Raw genomic sequence first — 15,000 nt, 5'->3', positions numbered from 1 at the left:
AAAAATTTTCTAAGTCCAGAAAATTTTCTAAGTCCAAAGTGTTGAAACAATTTCCAAAGGCCCATAGGTTGCACTGAATTTTCCTAAGTTGGCCACAAGTACCCATGAGGTATCGAGAAGGTTCACCCGAAGGACATAATATGTCCCAAAGTACCGATAGAGTACCCACAAATAGCACCGCGTTGGCCTAAGTTGGCCAAAAGTACCGATAGAGTACCCACAAATAGCACTGAGTTGGCCTAAGTTGGCCAAAAGTACCGATAGAGTACCCACAAATAGCACCGAATGGGCCTAAGTTGGCCAAAAGTACCGATAGAGTACCCACAAGAAGCACTGAGTTGGCCTAAGTTGGCCAAAAGTACCGATAGAGTACCCACAAATAGCACCCAGTTGGCCTAAGTTGGCCAAAAGTACCGATAGAGCACCCAAAAGTAGCACCCAATTGGCCTATGTTGGCCAAAAGTACCGATAGAGTACCCACAAATAGCACCCAGTTGGCCTAAGTTGGCCAAAAGTACCGATAGAGCACCCACAAGTAGCACCCAATTGGCCTATGTTGGCCAAAAGTACCGATAGAGTACCCACAAATAGCACCGAATGGGCCTAAGTTGGCCAAAAGTACCGATAGAGTACCCACAAATAGCACCGCGTTGGCCTAAGTTGGCCAAAAGTACCGATAGAGTACCCACAAGTAGCACTGAGTTGGCCTAAGTTGGCCAAAAGTACTGATAGAGTACCCACAAATAGCACCGAATGGGCCTAACATGGCCAAAAGTACCGATAGAGTACCCACAAATAGCACCGAATGGGCCTAACATGGCCAAAAGTACCGATAGAGCACCCACATATAGCACCCCATTGGCCTAAGTTGGCCAAAAGTACCGATAGAGTACCCACAAAGAGCACCCAATTGGCCTAAGTTGGCCAAAAGTACCGCCAAGTAGCACCATAGAGGCCCGAGTAGAGCGAAATGTGGGCCAAATTGAACATTTGAAAATTTTTACAAGTCCAGAAAATTTTCTAAGTCCAGAAAATTTTCTAAGTCCAAAGAGTTGGACAAATTTCCTTAGGCCCAAAGGTTGCACTGAATGTTCCTAAGTTGGCCATCAGTACCCATGAAGTATAGCGAAGGTTCACCCGAAAGACACAATACGCCCTAAAGTACCCACAGAGTACCCACAAGTTGCACCCAATTGGCCTAAGTTGGCCAGAAGTACCGACAAGTACCACCATAGAAGCCCGAGTAGAGCGAAATGTGGGCCAAAGTACCGAGTAGTTGCCACAAATGCCCAAATGGATACCAAAATGTGGTACCAAGTACCTAACTGTTGCAACAAATGCTAGCTTTCTGAGCAAAAGCTGTGGACCAATTTCGTAGAAGAACCGCCTAGGCGAAAAGGCAAAAATCGCCGAAGCTGGCCCGCTCGCAGAGCTCGCGGGCCAGGAGATACTCATAGGGCGATTTACTAGAGTGGGGAACTTGAGAATTTTTGTGTCCGAGACTTTGGGCAACTTCGCGGCCGCCCCCTTAAAGTAAAAGATTTTCTCTGGGTGCCTAAAATTCGCAATTCCCGCAAAGTCGGGAAGACGTTAAAGTTTTTGCCCAAAAAATGGCCATCGATTTAAGGTGATTTTCCAATAAGAAAATTTTTCCTAAGATGAATTTTTTCGAATATTTCCTAAACTAAGCGTCGGAGCACATGGCCGTGGAGGAACTTTTGGTAGCTTTTGGCAAGGGCTATCGGATGAAATAATGCGAAAGGCCATCGGAGCGATATTGGATAAATGCGGGCCCATAAACGTACCTAAGAAGTGAAAATTGGTACCTTGCACGCAGGATGCAAGAAATGCTTGAGTGTTAACCATCATCGGTACCAAGTACCTAGGTTATATCGAGTGCGTAGATGGAAGTCGGTACCAAAGGGAAACCTTCCTAGGCTAGGTGCACGCAAGTGAGTATGGATCGATCAGTAGAAAGATGGGAAGCCATAGGAAACCTTCCTAGGCTAGGTGCACGCAAGTGAGTATGGATCGATCAGTAGAAAGATGGGAAGCCCAAGGAAACCTTCCTAGGCTAGGTGCACGCAAGTGAGTATGGATCGATCAGTAGAAAGATGGGAAGCCCAAGGAAACCTTCCTAGGCTAGGTGCACGCAAGTGAGTATGGATCGATCAGTAGAAAGATGGGAAGCCCAAGGAAACCTTCCTAGGCTAGGTGCACGCAAGTGAGTATGGATCGATCAGTAGAAAGATGGGAAGCCATAGGAAACCTTCCTAGGCTAGGTGCACGCAAGTGAGTATGGATCGATCAGTAGAAAGATGGGAAGCCCAAGGAAACCTTCCTAGGCTAGGTGCACGCAAGTGAGTATGGATCGATCAGTAGAAAGATGGGAAGCCATAGGAAACCTTCCTAGGCTAGGTGCACGCAAGTGAGTATGGATCGATCAGTAGAAAGATGGGAAGCCCAAGGAAACCTTCCTAGGCTAGGTGCACGCAAGTGAGTATGGATCGATCAGTAGAAAGTGGGAAGCCCAGTACCAAATGCCCTAGTGAAGACCGTAAACGAATATCATGAACCGAGAAGGAGCACCAAATGCCCTAGTGAAGACCGTAAACGAATATCATGAACCGATAAGGAGCACCAAATGCCCTAGTGAAGACCGTAAACGAATATCATGAACCGATAAGGAGCACCAAATGCCCTAGTGAAGACCGTAAACGAATATCATGAACCGATAAGGAGCACCAAATGCCCTAGTGAAGACCGTAAACGAATATCATGAACCGAGAAGTAGCAACGAATGCCTGAAAAAGTACCAAGTCCACGGTATAGAGTAACGAGAGTTAACCGCCGTGATGTATGCAATGAGGGCAGCCATTGCATGGGTTCTGGACTTGGTTCGCGAATAACTTTTTTGCTAGACATCGGACAAAGTTGACGTGGAAGAACGAAATGTAGCATTTGGTGCCACCTATTTAAAACTTTTTCAAGATTGAAGATCCGATCGATACAGCCTGAGTTATAGGCAAAAGTTGGTGCAAAATTGAGCATTTTTAATGGTGAAAAATCGGTAATCCTCGAATAGCTCCTGTTGGAAGCATCGGACCACATGGTCGTGGAGGAACATATTGTAGCGTGCGGTGTCAAGTATCGACACCCAAAACCGCATGTCCGATGGACGGAAAATGACCAAGTTATAGTGAAAACTTGGTTGCACCAAATTCCCGAAGAAGTGCAACGAGAAGGTGAATGCGATGGTTGTTCGTCGAATAGCTCCGGCCACAGACATGGTAGCGATTAGTGGTGCATGGAAGAAATCTAGCCACAAGTGCCATCTACCCATGGCCAGAAGAAAGTGTGGCCATATCTTGGATACCGGCGGAGCTATGGGGCAAATATGGGCCAAAAATGGTGCAAGTTGGACCAAAAATCCGAAAAAGTACCTAGGTAAATGCGATGGTTGTTCGTCGAATAGCTCCGGCCAGAGACATGGCAGCGATTAGTGGTGCATGGAAGAAATCTAGCCACAAGTGCCATCTACCCATGGCCAGAAGAAAGTGTGGCCATATCTTGGATACCGGCGGAGCTATGGGGCAAATATGGGCCAAAAATGGTGCAAGTTGGACCAAAAATCCGACCAAGTGCGCGAGGCGCTTTCGTGAATAGCTCCGGCCACAGACATGGTAGCGATTAGTGGTGCATGGAAGAAATCTAGCCACAAGTGCCATCTACCCATGGCCAGAACAAAGTGTGGCCATATCTTGGATACCGGCGGAGCTATGGGGCAAATATGGGCCAAAAATGGTGAAGTTGGACCAAAAATCCGACCAAGTGCGCTAGGCGCTTTCGTGAATAGCTCCGGCCACAGACATGGTAGCGATTAGTGGTGCATGGAAGAAATCTAGCCACAAGTGCCATCTACCCATGGCCAGAAGAAAGTGTGGCCATATCTTGGATACCGGCGGAGCTATGGGGCAAATATGGGCCAAAAATGGTGCAAGTTGGACCAAAAATCCGACCAAGTGCGCGAGGCGCTTTCGTGAATAGCTCCGGCCACAGACATGGTAGCGATTAGTGGTGCATGGAAGAAATCTAGCCACAAGTGCCATCTACCCATGGCCAGAAGAAAGTGTGGCCATATCTTGGATACCGGCGGAGCTATGGGGCAAATATGGGCCAAAAATGGTGCAAGTTGGACCAAAAATCCGAAAAAGTACCTAGGTAAATGCGATGGTTGTTCGTCGAATAGCTCCGGCCAGAGACATGGCAGCGATTAGTGGTGCATGGAAGAAATCTAGCCACAAGTGCCATCTACCCATGGCCAGAAGAAAGTGTGGCCATATCTTGGATACCGGCGGAGCTATGGGGCAAATATGGGCCAAAAATGGTGCAAGTTGGACCAAAAATCCGACCAAGTGCGCGAGGCGCTTTCGTGAATAGCTCCGGCCACAGACATGGTAGCGATTAGTGGTGCATGGAAGAAATCTAGCCACAAGTGCCATCTACCCATGGCCAGAACAAAGTGTGGCCATATCTTGGATACCGGCGGAGCTATGGGGCAAATATGGGCCAAAAATGGGTAAAATTGTACGGTCCAAAGCCAAGGGTAAATTTTTTTATTCCTCTAATAACTTCTAGCACAGACATTGAATCGGTTGGTGATGTATGGATGAAATGTAGCAAACAGTTGGAACTACCCATAAAATCTTAAAGATTGACGATCCAATGTATAGAACCGGAGTAATGTGCGATACTTGGTGAAAAATCGAGTGAAAAATTAGCTATAAACTGTTTTTGGCCCATAACTCGAATACTAGACATCGGAAGGGGGGGTCGTAGAACGATTTTTTGTTGCCCTATCGATTCCCTATCGAACGAGCAAAAGTTGTTTTTTTGACCAAAAAGGACCCCTACTCTAGTAAAATTGGCCTGATTTTACTAGTCCCCGGTACCCGTACAGGCAAAATGAGCAAAATGCTCAAGTATGAATGGTTTTTGGCCCATAACTCGAATACTAGACGTCGCAGGGGGGTGTCGTGGAACAATTTTTGGTAGCCCTTGAAATTATCTATCGAATGACATATACTTGATTTTTGGCCAAAAAGTTCCCTAGACTAGTAAAAATCGCATCATTTTACTAGAGTCGGGTACCCTGGACGAAAAACCGCTTAAGTTGCGGTTTTTGGCTAATAACTCGAATACTAGACGTCGCAGGGGGGTGTCGTGGAACAATTTTTGGTAGCCCTTGAAATTATCTATCGAATGACATATACTTGATTTTTTGACCAAAAAGTTCCTAGACTAGTAAAAATCGCATCATTTTACTAGAGTCGGGTACCCTGGACGAAAAACCGCTATAATTGCGGTTTTTGGCTAATAACTCGAATACTAGACGTCGCAGGGGGGTGTCGTGGAACAATTTTTTGTAGCCCTTGAAATTACCTTTCGAATGATATATAGTGGTTTTTTGGTCAAACAGTGACCCCGAGACTAGTAACCCTCCATACACAAAACCGCCTAAAAAGTTTTGGTTTTGCAAAATTTTGAAAAGTGCGTCAAAAAAATTTTTTCAAAAAGTACCAAATCGTGATCAGAACTCACTATAGACCATAAAAAGTGAAATCCGATGGTCATTTGCAACACTTGGTCAATCGAGAAAAATTTCACTTTTTTACTAGAGTCGGGTACCCTGAACGAAAAATCGCTCAAGTGATGGTTTTTGGCCAATAACTCGAATACTAGACGTCGGAGGGGGGTGCCGTAGAACAATTTTTTGTAGCCCTTGAAATTACCTTTCGAATGATATATAGTGGTTTTTTGGTCAAACAGTGACCCCGAGACTAGTAACCCTCCATACACAAAACCGCCTACAAAAACTTTGTTTTGAAAAATTTTGAAAAGTTCAAAAAAATTTTTTTTTCAAAAACTACTAAAACGTGATAAGAACTTACTATAGACCATGAAAAGTGATATCCGATGATAATTTGCAAAAGTTGGTAACTAGTAAAAAATTTCACTTTTTTACTAGAGTCGGTGCAACGAGAAAAAAAAAGTCCGTGATGGAGAAAAATGGCACGTTTTCCACGCCTGTACGCTTTCGTTTTCTATATAGGGGGTAGGTGAGCCAGAAGCATGAATTTGACTGAGTACGTATCTTTATGAATTGGGCCCTTCTAAATCGATTGAGACTACCCCCAGGACGATCGGACGACTGCTTCTGGCTCAAAATGTGGTTTTTAGATTTTGATCGTCAATTATGAGAGAAAAAATCGATTAGAAGTAAAGATACGAAATGCTTGGTCTAAGTTGGGAAACGACTTCGGATATTTGTTGGACGTTGTCGTAGAAGGTCCGAGGACCAAGGAAAAGTGATTTCCAAGTGGATTTATGCACTATTAGTCGATGGTAAGATGTGAAATTAGTAGAACTTACCATACAGTTTGCGAAGTTGAAGCAATCGGTTGGTGAATATGGTACTGTCTGTCCAATTTGGTGGTTCGGAATGAGTGAAACGATGTTGATGATGGATAGACGTTCCGATTGCCCCCGATCGGGGAACATATAGTGGTCTTTAAGGTCCAAGTACCTATGTTTTGGTAAGCAGAACTGAGAGTTAAAGGATGAAAGTCGGCCATTCCTAATATCATCCTATCGGTGGTTCGCGAGTTGTTTGAGGACCGGAGCAGCTCGCGATGAAACGGTCCTAGGGTATTGGTTATCCATCCAAGGAAGAGTAAATGCGATCCTAGATGTGTGTCGTTGGCCGTTCTACCGGTATCGCCTATCGATGAGATATCGACGGGCATGCCTTACTCGAAAGTTGAATTCTAGGATCGATGGTCAAACAGACCTATGAGCGATAAACCAAACTGAACACGTATTGATGTCGGCTTTTCCTATCATTTGATGCCGCAGGTTGTTTAGGGACCGGAGCAACTTGCGGCCGAGACGGTCCCCGGGGGTTTCTTTCTCCAAGGAGTGGAAACTATTAAGCAAGAGTTGTAGCAAGATACGATCCTCTGATGTGTCGTTGGCCGTTCATGCGGTATCGCCTGTCGATGAGATATCGATGGGCATGCCTTACTCTCCTGACTGTTTAATTGAGAGTTATAATCAGGGATCGATGGTCAAAAAGACCTATGAGCGATAAACCAAACTGAACACGTATTGATGTCGGCTTTTCCTATCATTTGATGCCGCAGGTTGTTTAGGGACCGGAGCAGCTTGCGGCCGAGACGGTCCCCGGGGGTTTCTTTCTCCAAGGAGTGGAAACTATTAAGCAAGAGTTGTAGCAAGATACGATCCTCTGATGTGTCGTTGGCCGTTCATGCGGTATCGCCTGTCGATGAGATATCGATGGGCATGCCTTACTCTACCGACCTTCTAATTGAGAGTATTAATCAGGGATCGATGGTCAAACAGACCAATGAGCGATAAACCAAACTGAACACGTATTGTTGTCGGCTTTTCCTATCATTTGATGCCGCAGGTTGTTTAGGGACCGGAGCAGCTTGCGGCCGAGACGGTCCCCGGGGGTTTCTTTCTCCAAGGAGAAGAAACGATTAAGCAAAAGTTGTAGCAAGATACGATCCTCTGATGTGTCGTTGGCCGTTCAAGCGGTATCGCCTGTCGATGAGATATCGATGGGCATGCCTTACTCTCCCGACTGGATTACTGAGAGTTTAATCAGGGATCGATGGTCAAACAGACCAATGAGCGATAAACCAAACTGAACACGTATTGATGTCGGCATTTCCTATCATTTGTCGCAGGTTGTTTAGGGACCGGAGCAGCTTGCGACCGAGACGGTCCCCGGGGGTTTCTTTCTCCAAGGAGTGGAAACGATTAAGCAAAAGTCGTAGCAATAATCGATCACCTGATGTGTCGTTGGCCGTTCTTGCGGTATCGCCTGTCGATGAGATATCGATGGGCATGCCTTACTCTCCTGACTGTTTAATTGAGAGTTATAATCAGGGATCGATGGTCAAAAAGACCTATGAGCGATAAACCAAACTGAACACGTATTGATGTCGGCATTTCCTATCATTTGTCGCAGGTTGTTTGGGGACCGGAGCAGCTTGCGACCGAGACGGTCCCTTCCCGAAAGATGGTGAACCGAGTCGTCTGGCGTAAAAACCGGACGACTCGAAAGGGCTTGATCCTTTCAAGTGAGCGATAATCACATTCTACGCTCAGTTCGACAGCTACAAGGCAATCACTCGCTATGTTCAGAGCTAATACATGCAACATGCCGGCATTGTTTCCACCGACGCATGGATTCAAGACTGGTGCACTTATTAGTTAAACCGTTCGCCTCCGGGTGTTTCGAGTTCAAGTCTGGATGAGGATTGATCTTGCTGGTAATAGCTTGAGCCCCTGAATAAGGGGTCGAAGCGTACATCTTGAGACCATGTACAACATATTACCAAATCGGCACCATGGGTTCGGGTGCAAGTGATGTAACCGTGAAAGATGTTGAGCAGCCCAACATCGGTTTACACACGCATAATAGGAAGGCAGCGCTGTCGACTGGTCAGTCGTGTAAGAAGTGTGCATTATCGATCACAAATATATTGGTGATCTGTAGGTTGCGCATACACCATGCCCGGTGTAAAGTGCCGTGGTCCCCCCCGGGGGGCTGCATCAAACCGTTCGCCACGCGAACTACCCAATGGAACGAACTCGATGCATTTAATAAGAAGAAGAGATGATAATGAAACACGGTCGATTTAAGAGTTGAAAACGTTGAAATGCCTATAAGCAAGTCTTAAGTTGGTGGTGACCGTTGCGCCCCAACAAATTGGTGCCTTACCCTACACCAAAGAGCCATTCAACATGGTTCAAGTGAGCGATAATCACGCTCTACGCTCAGTATGACAGCTGCAAGGCAATCACTCGCTAAGTTCAGAGCTAATACATGCAACACGCCGGCATTGTTTCCACCGACGCATGGATTCAAGACTGGTGCACTTATTAGTTAAACCGTTCGCCTCCGGGTGTTTCGAGTTCAAGTCTGGATGAGGATTGTTCTTGCTGGTAATAGCTTGAGCCCCTGAATAAGGGGCCGAAGCGTACATCTTGAGAGTAAATGTACAACATATTACCAAATCGGCACCGTGGGTTCTGGTGCAAGTGATGTAACCATGAAAGATGTTGAGCAGCCCAACATCGGTTTACACACGCATAAGGGGTTTATTGTTATATGTAGGTTGCGCATACACCATACCCGGTGTAAAGTGCCGTGGTCCCCCAGGGGGCTGCATCAAAACGTTCGCCATGCGAACTACCCAATGGAACGAACTCGATGTATTGAAAGAGATGAACAATTAATAGCGAGAATAGGGGCCCGGAAGCAATTCCGCGGCCCTACGGTCGATTCAAGAGTTGAAACGTTGTACAATCGTGGATAGCACCTAGTGCTAATATGGTGAGAGATAATGTGTGAGGAAATTTAGTTTCCTAAAGTTTAGTTAGTGGTTTCCGTTGTGCCCTAACAAACTTAAAGTTGGTGGTGACCGTTACACCCCAACAAATTGGTGCCTTACCCAACACCAAAGAGCCATTCCATATGGTTCTAGAGAGAGAGAGTTGTGTGGAAATTTATTTCCCACTAAGCGAGTGTGTGTCTGTAGTGGAACGAATTCTGGTTGATCCTACCAGTAATATACGCTTGTCTCAAAGGTTAAGCCATGCATGTCTAAGTACAAACATAAATGAATGTGAAACCGCATAAGGCTCAGTATAACAGCTATAATTCACAAGATCATCCTACCACTAGTTACTTGGATAACTGTGGAAAATCCAGAGCTAATACATGCAACATGCCGGGACTGTTGCCCTCGCGGGTAGCTGAACTGGTGCACTTATTAGTTAAACCAATCGCCTCCGGGCGGCTTGAGTTGAAGTCTGGATAAGGACGCAGATCGTATGGTCGCTTGTCGACTGACGACAGATCTTTCAAATGTCTGCCCTATCAACTATTGATGGTAGTGTAGAGGACTACCATGGTTGCGACGGGTAACGGGGAATCAGGGTTCGATTCCGGAGAGGGAGCCTGAGAAATGGCTACCACATCCAAGGAAGGCAGCAGGCGCGTAAATTACCCAATCCCAGTACGGGGAGGTAGTGACGAGAAATAACAATATGGACCTCTCTAACGATGGTCCATAATTGGAATGAGTTGAGTATAAATCCTTCAACAAGGATCAAGTGGAGGGCAAGTCTGGTGCCAGCAGCCGCGGTAATTCCAGCTCCACTAGCGTATATTAAAGTTGTTGCGGTTAAAACGTTCGAAGTTGATTGCCCGTCCAGACACGTGACCGCCACGGGCGCCCGGTTACACGCCGGGGCCGTTCGTGCGCGCGCTCACGGCTGCGACTCACAATGGTGTACTTGGGCGTTACTCTGTGAACGAGTACCGTGCTACCGGTTAACTCCGGCACGGGCTCCTCATGGTGCTCAAGATACTCACATTTACCTTGAACAAATTAGAGTGCTCAAAGCAGGCTAAGACAAAGCGTCCGGCCCCCCCGTGGGGTTGGCGTTGGCCGAGAATAATCTTGCATGGAATAATGGAATATGACCTCGGTTTATACGATTTCGTTGGTTTGTCAGAAACCTAGAGGTAATGATTAACAGAAGTAGTTGGGGGCATTGGTATTACGGCGCGAGAGGTGAAATTCGTAGACCGTCGTAGGACCAACTGAAGCGAAAGCGTTTGCCATGGATGCTTTCTTTAATCAAGAACGAAAGTTAGAGGATCGAAGGCGATTAGATACCGCCCTAGTTCTAACCGTAAACGATGCCAATTAGCAATTGGGAGACGCTACCCCTATTCGGTGCTCTCAGTCGCTTCCGGGAAACCAAAATCGGGTTCCGGGGGAAGTATGGTTGCAAAGTTGAAACTTAAAGGAATTGACGGAAGGGCACCACAAGAAGTGGAGCTTGCGGCTTAATTTGACTCAACACGGGAAAATTTACCAGGTCCAAACTTATCGAGGTAAGACAGATTGATAGCTCTTTCTCAAATTTAAGGGTAGTGGTGCATGGCCGTTCTTAGTTCGTGGAATGATTTGTCTGGTTAATTCCGATAACGAACGTGACTCAAACATGCTAACTAGAACGCTGTCAGCAGTGCGCCTCCGGGCGCACCTGACGTTACAGCCGGGCGGCGCCTTCACGGGCGGTCGTCGGCTACGTTTGCCCTGCTTAGCGGGACAACTTGTGTTTAGCAAGCTGAGAATGAGCGATAACAGGTCCGTGATGCCCTTAGATGTTCTGGGCTGCACGCGTGCTACAATGTGGGTCGCAGCGTGTTCTCGCCAATAGGCGCCCCCATTCCGAGAGGAACGGGAAATCACTAAAATGCCCATCTAGTCGGGATTGGGGACTGCAACGGTCCCCATGAACCTGGAATTTCTAGTAAGCACTAGTCATTAGCTAGTGCTGATTACGTCCCTGCCCTTTGTACACACCGCCCGTCGCTACTACCGATGGATTATTTAGTGAGGTTTCTGGAGGCTTACCTTCCGCGGTTCCTTCGTGAGCTGCAGCTGGCATGGCTGAAGTTGACCGAACTTGATGATTTAGAGGAAGTAAAAGTCGTAACAAGGTTTCCGTAGGTGAACCTGCGGAAGGATCATTACTGATGATCGTCCGCGAGTGACCAACCATGGGCTGCCTTCGGTGTAGCTCGGTCGCTCGCTTGCTATGTGTCAGAATTTGTTGAAAGCCAACTCGTTCGTTGTACACTTTGATGGGTGACCATCACTGTGTCCCCGTGCCGAGCTAGATCTCCCCTAGCCGTAAGGCACTTGAACGCCCCTTCGACGACGAGTTGCATGTGTGTGGTATGTGTCAGAATCTGGTGAAGCTTTCTGCATGTGATGTGCCTTGTGTGGATCCGTGGCCATTGCATTGTGTCTGGTGCTTAGATACCCAGACACTTAGAACGCTTGCGCGGAAAGCAAACTCGATCGTTGTACACTTTGATGGGTGACCATCACTGTGTCTCCGTGCCGTGCTAGATCCCCCCTAGCCGTAAGGCACTTTGAACGCCCCTTCGACGACGAGTTACAAGAGTGTGGTATGTGTCAGAATCTGGTGAAGCTTTCTGCATGTGATGTGCCTTGTGTGGATCCGTGGCCATTGCATTGTGTCTGGTGTGTAGGTACCCAGACACTTAGAACGCTTGCGCGGAAAGCAAACTCGATCGTTGTACACTTTGATGGGCAACCATCACTGTGTCTCCGTGCCGTGCTAGATCTCCCCTAGCCGTAAGGCACTTTGAACGCCCCTTCGACGACGAGTTACAAGAGTGTGGTATGTGTCATAATCTGGTGAAGCTTTCTGCATGTGATGTGCCTTGTGTGGATCCATGGCCATTGCATTGTGTCTGGTGTGTAGGTACCCAGACACTTAAGCAAACTCGATCGTTGTACACTTTGATGGGCGAGCATCACTGTGTCTCCGTGCCGTGTAAGAGCTCCCCTGGCCATCAGGCACTTGAAAGGTCCTTGGACGACGAGTTACAATAGTGGTGTGTTAGATACGTCAGATTACGGTGTCTACTACTGTGCAATACGTATCCGGCTACGGCACGGAACGAACGGGAACTGTGGTGCAGACAAACAAGAGTTAAGCCTATTAGTCATTAACTCTAAGGACGGGGCCATGGGGCGGTACACAAAGGATACGGATGAGCGAGTATGCAGGCCCAATACTCAATAGCTCGATCCGATCCAAGCACATGAGTTGACTGCGGCGTCAGGTTAACCAATGTGCTAGATTCTATTTGGCCAGTAGAATCTTGTGTCTTATGCGATTTGATACCAAGACACCAGAACGAAAGTTAGTTGAAGAGTTATTAAACTCTTATGAAGTATGGTTGTGCAATCACAACTTATGACTTTAACCTATAAAGTGGATATGGACTTGCAATTATAACATGGAATCTCTACACACCCCATGAGCTCGATCCAATCCACGCACACGAGTTGCCTGAGTAGCGACAGGTATACCGATGTGCAATACGTATCCGGCCACGGCACGGAACGAACGGGAACTGTGGTGCAGACATACAAAGAGTTAAGCCTACTAGTCATTAACTCTAAGGACGGGGCCATGGGGCGGTACGCAAAGGATACGGATGAGCGAGTATGCAGGCCCAATACTCAATAGCTCGATCCGATCCAAGCACATGAGTTGACTGCGGCGCCAGGTTAACCAATGTGCTAGATTCTATTTGGCCAGTAGAATCTTGTGTCTTACGCGATTTGATACCAAGACACCAGAACGAAAGTTAGTTGAAGAGTGATTAAACTCTTATGAAGAATGGTTGTGCAATCACAACTTATGACTTTAACCTATAAAGTGGATATGGACTATCAATTATAACATGGGGCACACACCATGTTCTCGATCCAATCCACGCACACGAGTTGCCTGAGTAGCGACAGGTATACCGATGTGCAATACGTATCCGGCCATAGGCACGGAACGAACAGGAACTGTGGTGCAGACATACAAGGGCCATGGGGCGGTACGCAAAGGATACGGATGAGCGAGTATGCAGGCCCAATACTCAATAGCTCGATCCGATCCAAGCACATGAGTTGACTGCGGCGCCAGGTTAACCGATGTGCTAAGAGAGTTGTTCCTGGGCCTTCAAAGTGACTTCAAAACTATCTTAGCGAATGGTGGCCATGGGCGTAGACATGAGCCACAAGTCACAAGGCCTGGGACTATTGGGTAATAAAGACAACTTAGTCAGAAAGTTAGTCTTTGGACGTACCACCGGGATTGTGTTACATTGGGAACCTTACTATAAAACCCTAGGCAGGGGATCACTCGGCTCATGGATCGATGAAGACCGCAGCTAAATGCGCGTCACAATGTGAACTGCAGGACACATGAACACCGATAAGTTGAACGCATATTGCGCGTCGGACGATTAAACCCGGCCGATGCACACATTCTTGAGTGCCTATCAATTCCTTGATATACAACAAACCAAACTTCAGGGTGGAGCGTGCCACAATAGAACACTATGGCGAGCAGCCCGTCTAGTGTCGTGGGGGAAACACGCTTCCACACTGTGCATAATGGCGTGCTCGGGACCTTTGTTGGGACCGCAGGGCGCTGAAAGTAAAGGGGTGAACCGCATAAATCGCACGCACGTAAACGCGCACACACACAAATAGAGTGAGACGTATCGTAGGATACCGCTAAGAGTACGTTGTGAAACATGGGGAAATTCAATCGAAAACCTCTTTGATGTCCAAGAATTCGTTGACCGTATCCGTCGTAATACTGGATCAACGTGCTTGGGGGAAAACGTCAAAGGGTTTTATAATAGTGGTGCATGATTAACCCATCGATGCCCGAGGGGAACATGTTGTCCAATACAATAGTGGTGCAGTTGGCTCGACATGCTCGGGGGGAGACATCGTGGGTCCAAGTCGACCAAGTCGACCGAGAGTTGTTGTTGAGAGATCGAATCAAAACGATGCCGAGCGGAACTCGTTGTCCTTATTGGAGTGATATTCGGACAACGTGCTCGGGGGGGCCATCGTTGATTCAAAAATGACCGTAAATTGCCCAATCCGTGTGTGTGTGTGTGTGAAGTGTTGTTGCGTATATATCGGTTCGCTATGCCCCGGGTTCGAAACGAATGGAATGTGACTGATTTTGTTGTAGGCCTCAAGTGATGTGAGACAACCCCCAGAATTTAAGCATATTAATAAGGGGAGGAGAAGAAACCAACCGGGATTCCCTGAGTAGCTGCGAGCGAAACGGGAGAAGCTCAGCACGTAGGGACGGTGTGTAACTGCACCTGTCCGATTCCGTGTACTGGAACGACCATTATCTACTATGCACGGTGCAAACAGTTCAAGTTCAACTTGAAGGTGGCTCATCTACCCAGAGAGGGTGATAGGCCCGTAGAACGGCACTAACCCACGTGACAGTAGACGGTCGGCTCCATGGAGTCGTGTTGCTTGA

At 47.2% G+C, this 15,000-nt stretch overlaps 1 non-coding gene and 1 pseudogene across 1 annotated transcript; both read left to right on the top strand.

Annotated features, from left to right (window-relative positions):
• The first annotated feature begins 13,828 nt into the window (after positions 1-13,828).
• On the top strand, positions 13,829-13,986 carry LOC125773695 (5.8S ribosomal RNA). The gene has a single exon (XR_007420302.1). It is a non-coding gene; the product is annotated as a 5.8S ribosomal RNA (ribosomal RNA).
• Positions 13,987-14,695: 709 nt separating this feature from the next.
• Positions 14,696-15,000, top strand: part of LOC125773711 (large subunit ribosomal RNA) — a 3,641-nt pseudogene continuing 3,336 nt past the window's right edge.

This window comes from Anopheles funestus, assembly GCF_943734845.2.
Source record: "Anopheles funestus chromosome X unlocalized genomic scaffold, idAnoFuneDA-416_04 X_unloc_47, whole genome shotgun sequence".
In the NCBI taxonomy this organism is placed as follows: Eukaryota; Metazoa; Arthropoda; class Insecta; order Diptera; family Culicidae; genus Anopheles; species Anopheles funestus.
This window is presented reverse-complemented; position numbering and strand designations above follow the sequence as displayed.